Raw genomic sequence first — 10,052 nt, 5'->3', positions numbered from 1 at the left:
CACCATTCCCTGCTTAAACTTTAACTGCTTCACCCTGCACTTAGGAGAAAGTCCAAACTTCTAGTCCTGTCTGCCTCCAAAGTTCTGAACACCCTACTGGCTTCCCCAGCCCCCTCTCCCGGGCTGTTTCCTTCCCACACTGGCCTCTAGTCCATTTCTAGAATGTTCCAAGATGTCTTCTCCTCTGGGCCTTTGTGCATGCTGTTCCCCTGCTAGAATGCTCTTCCCTGTCTCATTTAGGGCTCGACTTGGAAGTCACCTCTTTAGGGAGACCTTTCCTGAACCCTCACCCTAAATATGCAACACTCTCTGATATATTCTCTCCCAGATCCCTGTACTTTTGCTTTAGAGCATTTGGAACTATTGTAACTTCATATTTGTTTGTGTATTTATATGTTTGACCACTGTCTTCCCAGCTAGCGCAGTGCCTAGCACATTGCAAGTGCTTACCCAATATTCAGGAAATGAACACAATGCTTCTAGTTGGTGATTCTGTGGCCCCTCTAACATGTCTGGCTATTGGATTCCGAGGGAGCTCACCCTAGAAGTTCACAGCCACACCCAGGAACCCCCAACTGGTCACATACACACACACACACACACACACAATCATATTTACATTCATATAAACTCATGCATCACAGATGCAAAGTAGAAAGGCAGCAGGAAGAGGATATAGATGATGGGGAAACCGTGCCTTGTGCAATCACAGAATGGGCCCTTCTGACTCCCTCTGCCCCAAACCCATGCTGAATTAAGACCCCCCAGGACTGGGACAGGGTTCTGCGGGTTCAAAGCCGGCTGGGTGGAGCCTGGAACCAGGATTTCCCACTGCAGTTCCTTTGTTATTTCCCAGACACAGGGACTGGTAATACAAGCCATTCTCAGGATCCCAAGGGCTGTCTGGCTCCAAGAATGCAGGGCAGCTGGGAGTCTCAAACCCTTCCTCTGAACCTCATCCCGCTCTACCTAGCCGCCCCAAGGGAACTTCTGCCCCAAATAGAGTTCAGGGTGGAGGCAGAGTCCCCAGGAGGAAATATGCTCTGGGCCCAGTACTACAGTCCTGACCCAGTGAGGATCTCCCTCCCTCTCTTCAGGGCCAAGGGCTCTTCTGAAACCAAGATCCTTTATGGACTCCTTGGGAGGCAGGGACTGCTTTGGAGAAGGACAGAAGAGAAGACAAGAAAGGAGAAAAATGGAGAGAGATACCCAATCAACAACTATTTACCAAGAAAGGCATTTAGAATATAGATATAAACTAACATCGCAGGGTGAACACAAGTTGAAGTTTCCCATCCTACTCCAGGCATATAAAAACTGCTAGATAATATATTTTTAAGTATTTTAAACATAGAGAGTCCAGCTCAAAAGCAAGAAAGTGTAATTTTCAGATTTTAAGAGAGGGGAGACCTATACCAGTGAGAGGCACGCCACACCCAATGGGAAAACCAAGGGTGGAAATGGGTTCATAAGGCTGAGATTTTAATGCCTAATCTGGGACTAGGTCCAGGCTATAGGTCCTTCTCTGTTGGCAGGAAGTCAAATCTGCGCTCCCAGTGTGAAACTGAGTGTCAGAACCGATTAAAGGAATAGAACGTCTCAGCTATCAGCCTGGGGTCACTGCAGGAATTGAGATACTCTCCCAGGCCATGGGTGGAATGAGAGAGACATACACCAGATCAGAGCCTCAAGCCTGAAACGTGCACTGATCTAAGATCTAAGCTGCCCACACGGTATAGAATTCCCAAGCTGAAGCATTACATCAAAATACTTTGGAGGGGCTTCCCTGGTGGCGCAGTGGTTAAGAATCTGCCTGCCAATGCAGGGGACACGGGTTCGAGCCCTGGTCTGGGAAGATCCCACATGCCACGGAGCAACTGGGCCAGTGAGCCACAACTACTGAGCCTGCGCGTCTGGAGCCTGTGCTCCACAACAAGAGAGGCCGCGATAGTGAGAGGCCCGTGCACCGCGATGAAGAGTGGCCCCCGCTCGCCGCAACTGGAGAAAGCTCTCGCACAGAAACGAAGACCCAACACAGCCATAAATAAATAAATTTATTTTTTAAAAAAAACAAAAACTTTGGAGTCCGTGAGCCTGCAGAGCAATAACAAAACTGCCCTGTGGGCTCACAGACCAAAATTACAAATTGTGGAAAGAACCTCTCCACTATGAAAGATAGCTTATAGACCGAACGTACAGAAGAATTCACACCCAAAGAGCTAGAAATAATACAAACAATGACTCCGACCCAGTCACTGGTGTCTCAGCGTTCTGCTCATCTGGAGGATGAAACAACTAAATGAGCAGTAACAGGACAGGGTTACTTGTGAAGGATGTGGCCATTGTCTGTGAGTTCCAAGAGGTGCAAGCGCTGAGCCGTGGCTGGGGACCAGGAGGACATTGGCCTAGAGTTGGTCAGGAAAGACAGGAAGTGACAACAATTTTAGTCAGAAAGTTTGATCCAGCACTGGCATGTGATTGTGTGTATCATCATATGTGTATACTTAAAAACACATATTGTATATAAACGTGTTTATAAACACACACGAGTCTGTGTAGACAACTGTGTGTTTGTGCTGTGTCTATCCAAGCATGCGATGTGTGGAGTAGTGACATTGTGAGTCTGAGGATATATTTATTTATTTACTAAAAAAATTTTTATTGCGGTTGATTTACAATGTTGTGTTAGTTTCTGGTATACAGCAAAGTGATTCCATTTTATATATATACATATATATTCTTTTTCAGATTCTTTTCCATTATAGGCTATTACAAGGTATTGAATATAGTTCCCTGTGCTATACAGTAGGACCTTGTTGTTTATCTATTTTATATATAGTAGTGTATATATGTTAATCCCAAGCTCCTAATTTACCCTCCCCTTCCCCTTTGGTAACCATAAGTTTGTCTTTGTGTCTGTGAGTCTATTTCTGTTTTGGAAATAAGTTCATTTGTACCATTTTTTTAGAGTCCACATATAAGTGATATCATATGATATTTGTCTTTCTTTGCCTGACTTACTTCACTTAGCATGATAATCTCTAGGTCCATCCATATTGCTGCAAATGGCATTATTTCATGCTTTTTATGGCTTAGTAATATTCCATTGTGTATATATCCCACATCTTCATTATCCGTTCATCTGTCGATGGACATTTAGGTTGCTGCCATGTCTTGGCTATTGTAAATAGTGCTGCTATGAACACTGGGGTGCATGTATCTTTTCAAGTTAGAGTTTCCATCTTTTCCGGATATATGCCCAGGAGTGGGATTGCTGGATCATATGGTAACTCTATTTTCAGTCATTTAGGGAACCTCCATACTGTCCTCCATAGTGGCTGCAGAGAGGATATATTTAAATGCTGGAATCTAAGTGGGCACAAAATGACCATAAACATGAATACATTTACAGCATGTGAACCTGGGTGAGCTAATATGTCCTTTTTCATCCTTTCTTTACTCATCTGTAAAATAGGCTTACCGAATGGGGTTGTAGTAATAATTAACAAGAAAAAATGTGTGAAAAGTACCTAGATGTGGGAATTTCTCAATCTTATTCAAAGTTTTCAATGTGTACGTGTGTGTGTGTGTGTATGTGTACGTGTGTGTGTGTGTATGTGTGTGTAGGGTAGAACAAGCCCTGAAATTCACCTTCCCAGGTTTCTCAAGGTCTTCCCTCCCCATCCCCGGCCCCCTCCACCCCCAGAAGCCTCCCGTGGCCCTGACTCAGCCACTGGGCAGCTGCCTCTGCCTCGGCGGGTGGGGGGCGGGGACAAGGATGTCCGGGGAAGGGCCAGGGGCCTGCGGTGGGCCAGCTCTTTCCCTCCCCGACTCCTTCTCTCCCTTTCTTCTGTCCCTGCCCGTGGGTCTGCTGAATATGGGTATTTTCCCTGGCTCCTCACATACAGAACACTGCTGCTAATTTTTTTTTTTTTTTTTTTAATTTATGGCTGTGTTGGGTCTTCATTTCTGTGCGAGGGCTTTCTCTAGTTGTGGCAAGTGGGGGCCACTCTTCATCGCGGTGCGCGGGCCTCTCACTATCGCAGCCTCTCTTGTTGTGGAGCACAGGCTCCAGACGTGCAGGCTCAGCAATTGTGGCTCACGGGCCTAGTCGCTCCGCGGCATGTGGGATCTTCCCAGACCAGGGCTCGAACCCATGTCCCCTGCATTGGCAGGCAGATTCTCAACCACTGCGCCACCAGGGAAGCCCACACTGCTGCTAATTTTATGCCCGAGCTCTGACACTGTGTAATTTGAGGCCAGACATCGTCAGCAGCGGGCTCTGGCCCTGCTGCTGCTGCGGTTCCCGTGTCCCTCCACCCCTACCGTTAGTCTTCTGCTGCTCCTACTGCTGTAGGGGGAGAACGAGGCAGAGGAATAGCCAGGAAGGGGAGCCAAACCCTTCACACATTCCAGCAAGCACATCTGTATCCAGCCTTTCTGGGTAGATACAAAGAAATGCCTGAAGTGACCTCCTGCATCTCGAGAACTGACTTGTGATAACCTCCCCCTCCCCCTCCCCTCGCCACAGCCTGTGAGTAAAACTCACACACAAGTCATCTAGCTGTCCAAATTGGTACCTCCCGGTCCAGGCAGCAAAGCTCACATATTTTATTCACAGAAGCATGCACGCCGGCCCTCCCTTCCCGCCAGGTTACTTTGAAGGTACACCCAAACCTAACAGCTCAGAGGTTTGAAGCAGAGAATCAGGAGGAAGAAGACTGCTAGGGGCAGTCGGAAGCAAATGACAGTAAAGTGACATTTTGACAGTGGCAGAGAGGATGGAATATGAAAAATAAATAGGCTCAAGGACCAAATGCCGGGGGCCACCCAGAGAAGGGGCATCGCTGCATTATGAAGGTTTACTAATGTCCATTCATAACCACGTCTCCAAGGAAAGTTTCAATACACTCAGAACATACCTGAGGGATTGCCAGAGCCTGAATGAGGGCTGGATCTAAATGTCACAAAATGCACAGCCTTTTTCAAACCTTACTCATTCGGGTGCTGTGGGTATGCAAGATAAAATGAGGAAACCTACCTCTGAGTAGCCATTTGTCAGGGCTAAGAGCTCCAGCTGCAGGAAAGGGAGCATGGTAATGGTCAGGGGCTGGGGAGGAGGTAAGCAGCTTCTGCAGGACCAGGAGATGCTCCCAGAAGCTCATCATGGGAACTCAGTAACTGCCTGCTGCCTGAATCAGTGACTCTCCTGGGGAAGAGAAGAAAAATCTCAGATCAGACTGAACAAGATTCCTGGGGATCCCTCATGCCCTGAATTCCCCAACCCTGACCCACATGTGTCTCTTTATAGTTTATGAGGGGAGCTTCACTGGACCTCCTCCCTGAGCTATAAAGAGCCACCCTGGCAGGCCCTCAAGAGCAGTATTTGAAGACAGAGAGTGTGTGGGTGAGGCCAATTAAACAGCAAGCTCCCTGAAGGCAGGGTGCCCTGCCCTCCTCTGTGACGCACCAGCAGCAGAGCTGGGTCTGGAACTCAGGTGCCCTGGCTCTGGCACACACGAGCTCTGTGACCTCTCTGACCATCAGTTTCCTTGTTCATTTTTCTAAATGGAGATAATATTTGCTTCATAGGATTATTGCCTTATTCATTTGTTCAAAATGTAGTGAGCACCTTCTACATCCCAGACACCTACTGTGTGCTAGGTTCCATTGTTCTTGTGATAAATACCTTCTGGAAGTGTGTTAGATAAGGTGGTGAACGCCAAGTACTCAGTACAATGCCTGGCCCGTGGAAGGTGGGCAGTAAATCATTGATGTTGATGTTATTATTGATGATCATTTCCTTAGTATGTCTTGGTCCCTTCTTGGTCTATCTCTCCCTGCACACCTTACCCTCCTCTGACTTAAAACTTATCACATCAAATTCTATTTTTTCCCCATATATGTCATCCACTATCACTGCACTTGAGTTGTGGAAACGGCTCTGCACCTCATCAAAATATTTACGGAAATAGACCACCAGGGGGCGCTGCGACCGAGAAGCCCAGTTCCCACTCTGCAGCGCTACCTAGAGGAAGAATGTTGTAAACCGCAAGAGAAGGACCGGTCCGACCAGAGGGTCAAATGTGTGAGATAGCCTGGCAGAGCGCTGCCTGCTGGATCTCACCGCCCTCTCCAGACGGCCTCATCAGTCAGAATCTGAGCAGGATTCATGAGAAGATGCTCCCTGAGGCTTAAGGATCCTGAATCTCCTCTCCTTTGATCATAAGTATGATAACGGCCAAGAGGCTCTGAGTTTACTGTTTAACCCTCCACCATAAAATTGCAGGAGTGGGGCTTCCCTGGTGGTGCAGTGGTTAAGAATCCGCCTGCCAATGCAGGGCACACCGGTTCGAGCCCTGGTCTGGGAGGATCCCGCGTGCCGCGAAGTGGCTAGGCCCGTGCACCACAGCTACTGAGCCTGCGCTCTAGAGCCTGTGAGCCACAACTACTGAGCCCACATGCCACAGCTACTGAAGCCTGTGCACCTAGAGCACGTGCTCTGCAGCAAGAGAAGCCACGGCGGTAAGAAGCCCGTGCACCCAGTGAAGAGTGGCCCCCCACTCGCCGCCACTAGAGAAAGCCCACGTGCAGCAACGAAGACCCCACACAGCCAAAAAAAAAATTGCAGTACAGGAAAAATTACAGGAGTATATGAGTTAGCACTTGCAAAGCCCTTCCAACAGCGTCTGGCTCATAGCCCAGCTCTGTACATGTTGGCTCTGATTATTGTTACTTAATCCTCACACCAACTCCCATAAAATAGGTCATATTTTTATCCCCACTCTGAAAATGAGGAAACCGAGGCTCTATGGGATTAGGAGACTGAACCAAAGTGACCTAGTGGGTGAGTGGCAAAGTAAGATTTTGACCTTAAATCTGGCTGACTCCAAACCCACACTGTTAATAACTGTGCTCTACTGGCCCATTCATTCATTTATTCATTCCACAATCATTTAGCGTCCACTCTTCACAGGTAGAAAGGATACGGAGATGAATCTGGCACAGGTGCTGCCTTCAGGGAGCTCACACTCCTGTTGAAGTACACATGTAAATATGCATGCATGCATACACACGTGCACATGCACCTGCACACACATGCACATACACAGACGTGTGTGCACACGCACACATGGAGACACACACACACACACACATGCATGCATGCCCACACATTAACACGTGCATACAGAACAAAGCACAATATGGGGAGAAGTCAGGAGATACACGTTAAGAATCCAGTTTCCCTGATTCCATGCCCAATGCTGTCTTCAGCCCCCAGGGGGTTGCAAACACAAATGTCTCCAGGGACCTGGCAGGTATCCTCAGTTTCTGATGGAGCCAGGGTGGAAAGGCAAGGGGGTGGGCAAGCTGTGGCTTAGGGTCTGCCTTCCATGCCATCACCTTCTGGCACAGAACTCCAAAAGACTCCAAGAATTCTAAATTTGAACCTGGGCTTCCAGCTAGCCATGAAGGCTTACTTGTCAAGGTACAAGGGCAGAATTGCTTTATTTGCAGTTTGTTGGCTCGTTCTTCAGCTTTATGTATTTAGACACATGGTACCTGGGCCTCCATTTGTCCTACTGCTCCAGTGCCCGTAGTGTTGGGGTAAGTAGGGCAGAGGGACTTGTAGACCACAGTAATCCTCTGGATTTCATTCAAAGGGGAGAGAGAATCCATGAGAGTGTTTTAAAAAAAAGAGTGATGTAATCTGATTAACTTTTTTAAAAAATTTATTTATTTATGGCTGCCTTGGGTCTTCGTTGCTGCGTGCGGGCTCTCTCCAGCTGTGACGAGCGGGGGCCACTCTTCCTTGAGGTGCAAGGGCCTCTCATTGCAGTGGCCTCATGGGCTCTAGGCACGCGGGCTTCAGTAGTTGTGGCACATGGGCTCAGGAGTTGTGGCTCACAGGCTCAATAGTTGTAGCGCACGGGCTTAGTTGCTCCACGGCATGTGGTATCTTCCCCGGATCAGGGTTCAAACCCGTGTCCCCTGCATTGGCAGGCGACTCCCAACCACTGCTCCACCAGGGAAGCCCTGATTAATGTTTAAAAGATCCCTTTGTCTGCTACTTGGACGGTGGCTCACGGGAGGTGGCCTTGGAAGTAAACAGACTATGTGCCCCCTTCTAACAGCATTGTTTTTAAGAATTGGCTTTATCGAGGTATAATTTACATACAATAAAACTCACCAACTTAAAGTGTAATTCAATGGGTTTTGACAATTATGTAACCACCACGTCACAATATAGGAGATTTCCATTATACCTAAAAGGTCCCCTAAAAGATCGTGCCCCTTTGCCATCAATCTCCTCCTTTCCCCACCCCAGGCCCTGGCAACCACTGATCTGTTTTCTATCATTCTATTTTGCCATTTCTCAAATTTCATACAAATGGAATTAATTATAGAGTATGTAGTCTTTTGTGTCTGGCTTTTTTCACATGGTATAATTCATCAGAGTTGGTGTGTACATCAGTAATTTATTCTTTTTATCGCCAAGTAGCAGTCTATTGTACGAAGATACCACAATATGGTATCCATTCACAAGTTGATGGACATCAGTGCTGTTTCCAAGTTTGGGGTTATTTAAACAAAGCCGCTACAAACATTCACGTACAAAGGCTTGTGTGGACATGAGTTTTCATCTCTCTTGGGTAAATATCTAAGAGGGAGATGCTGGGTCATATGGTAGGTGCATATTTAACCTTCTAAGAAAACCATTTTAGAAAGTGGTTGCAGCATTTTGCATTCCCGGCAGCCAGCCAACAGGAGGCATATATGTTCAACGTTCCAGATCCACCGTGGCTCAGAGACAGGGGCACAGGGTCTGTAAAGACTAGGGGTCTAAATGCATCCATAGCCTGTGGGCTAGTTATTATCTCCTCTTAGCTCCAAACTTACCCTTCTATGCTCAGCTTTCTTGAGCTGAGGTTGGGTCTCCAAACCACATTTCTGCTTTGCCAACTGATTCCCAGTAGTCTCTGCCACTAGGGGGCACTAGAGGGAGGCCGGAAAGATGGAGAGTAGGAAGGTATTTACTCCTTTATATTCGTTCACTGTACCCAGCGGTGCTGCCCTGGAAGCCGTAGGTGGTCCCAGTAACAATCGATTCTAGTTTCTAGTTTTTTCCACATTCCCAGTATGAGGCTCACCTCACCCCTTCCTCAGCGATCTGAAGTTCTGAGTCCCAGCTCCCTGAGGTCTCTCCTCCAAGTTTCTAAGGCACCAGCACCAGCTGGGCAAAAACACCCCCTCCACCATCTCCCTCCTCCAAGCTTCTAGGTTGTGACAACCCTACTCTCTTTCTCCTGTTCCCACGGTCGTAGGAAGCAGTTACTGTCTGGTCACCTCAGTGTCCCCTTTTGCCTTTTCAGTCTTCTGAGATCTGTTCAACCAATCCCCTATATTAAATCCTCACCGCTAAAATAATTTGTCTGCTGTTTCCCCAACACCCAGCCAGCCTCGCAGGCCACAAGTCTAGCTCCCAGCTAGAATGTCCCCAGGGAAGCAGGATGGTCAGGCAGGAGGAGCCTTGTGCAGGGAACAGAAGGACGGGCCCTTGGACAACTCACCTAACCACTCTGACCATCAGTTTCTTTATCTGTAAAAAGCACCAAGCTAGAGCCTGATCTAATTGAGGGCTCAGTAAATATTTGAAGAAGGAAGTGGGGGAAGGAGGCATTTTATATTAGTTACAGACGCCTGCTCAGTTTGGGCATGTTACAAATTTTATTCCAATATCTTACAGGGAATGCAAATTCCTCTCCCTCCTCACTCTGTGCTTTTGTTCTTGACTAGAGAATGCTCTAGAATCCATGTTCCCCTTCTTCCTTTGGTAATACAGTCCAAAGGAAGTTGGGCTGGACTCATGTCCCCCTGGTAAAGGTACCATTTCCCAATCTACCTTGTAGCTACATGTGACCACGTGACCAAGGGCTGGTCAGTGGGATAGGAGGGGAAGCTATGGGCACAACTTCTGGGCTGTGCCCTCACAGGAAGAAGGCGTATCCTCCACTTCCCTCCTCCCCTTCCTGCTGGCTGGAGAGGCCCAC

This window comes from Balaenoptera musculus, chromosome 10, assembly GCF_009873245.2.
Source record: "Balaenoptera musculus isolate JJ_BM4_2016_0621 chromosome 10, mBalMus1.pri.v3, whole genome shotgun sequence".
NCBI classification, from domain to species: domain Eukaryota; kingdom Metazoa; phylum Chordata; class Mammalia; order Artiodactyla; family Balaenopteridae; genus Balaenoptera; species Balaenoptera musculus.
The sequence above is the reverse complement of the archived record's forward strand: the minus strand, read 5'-3'. Positions refer to the sequence as shown.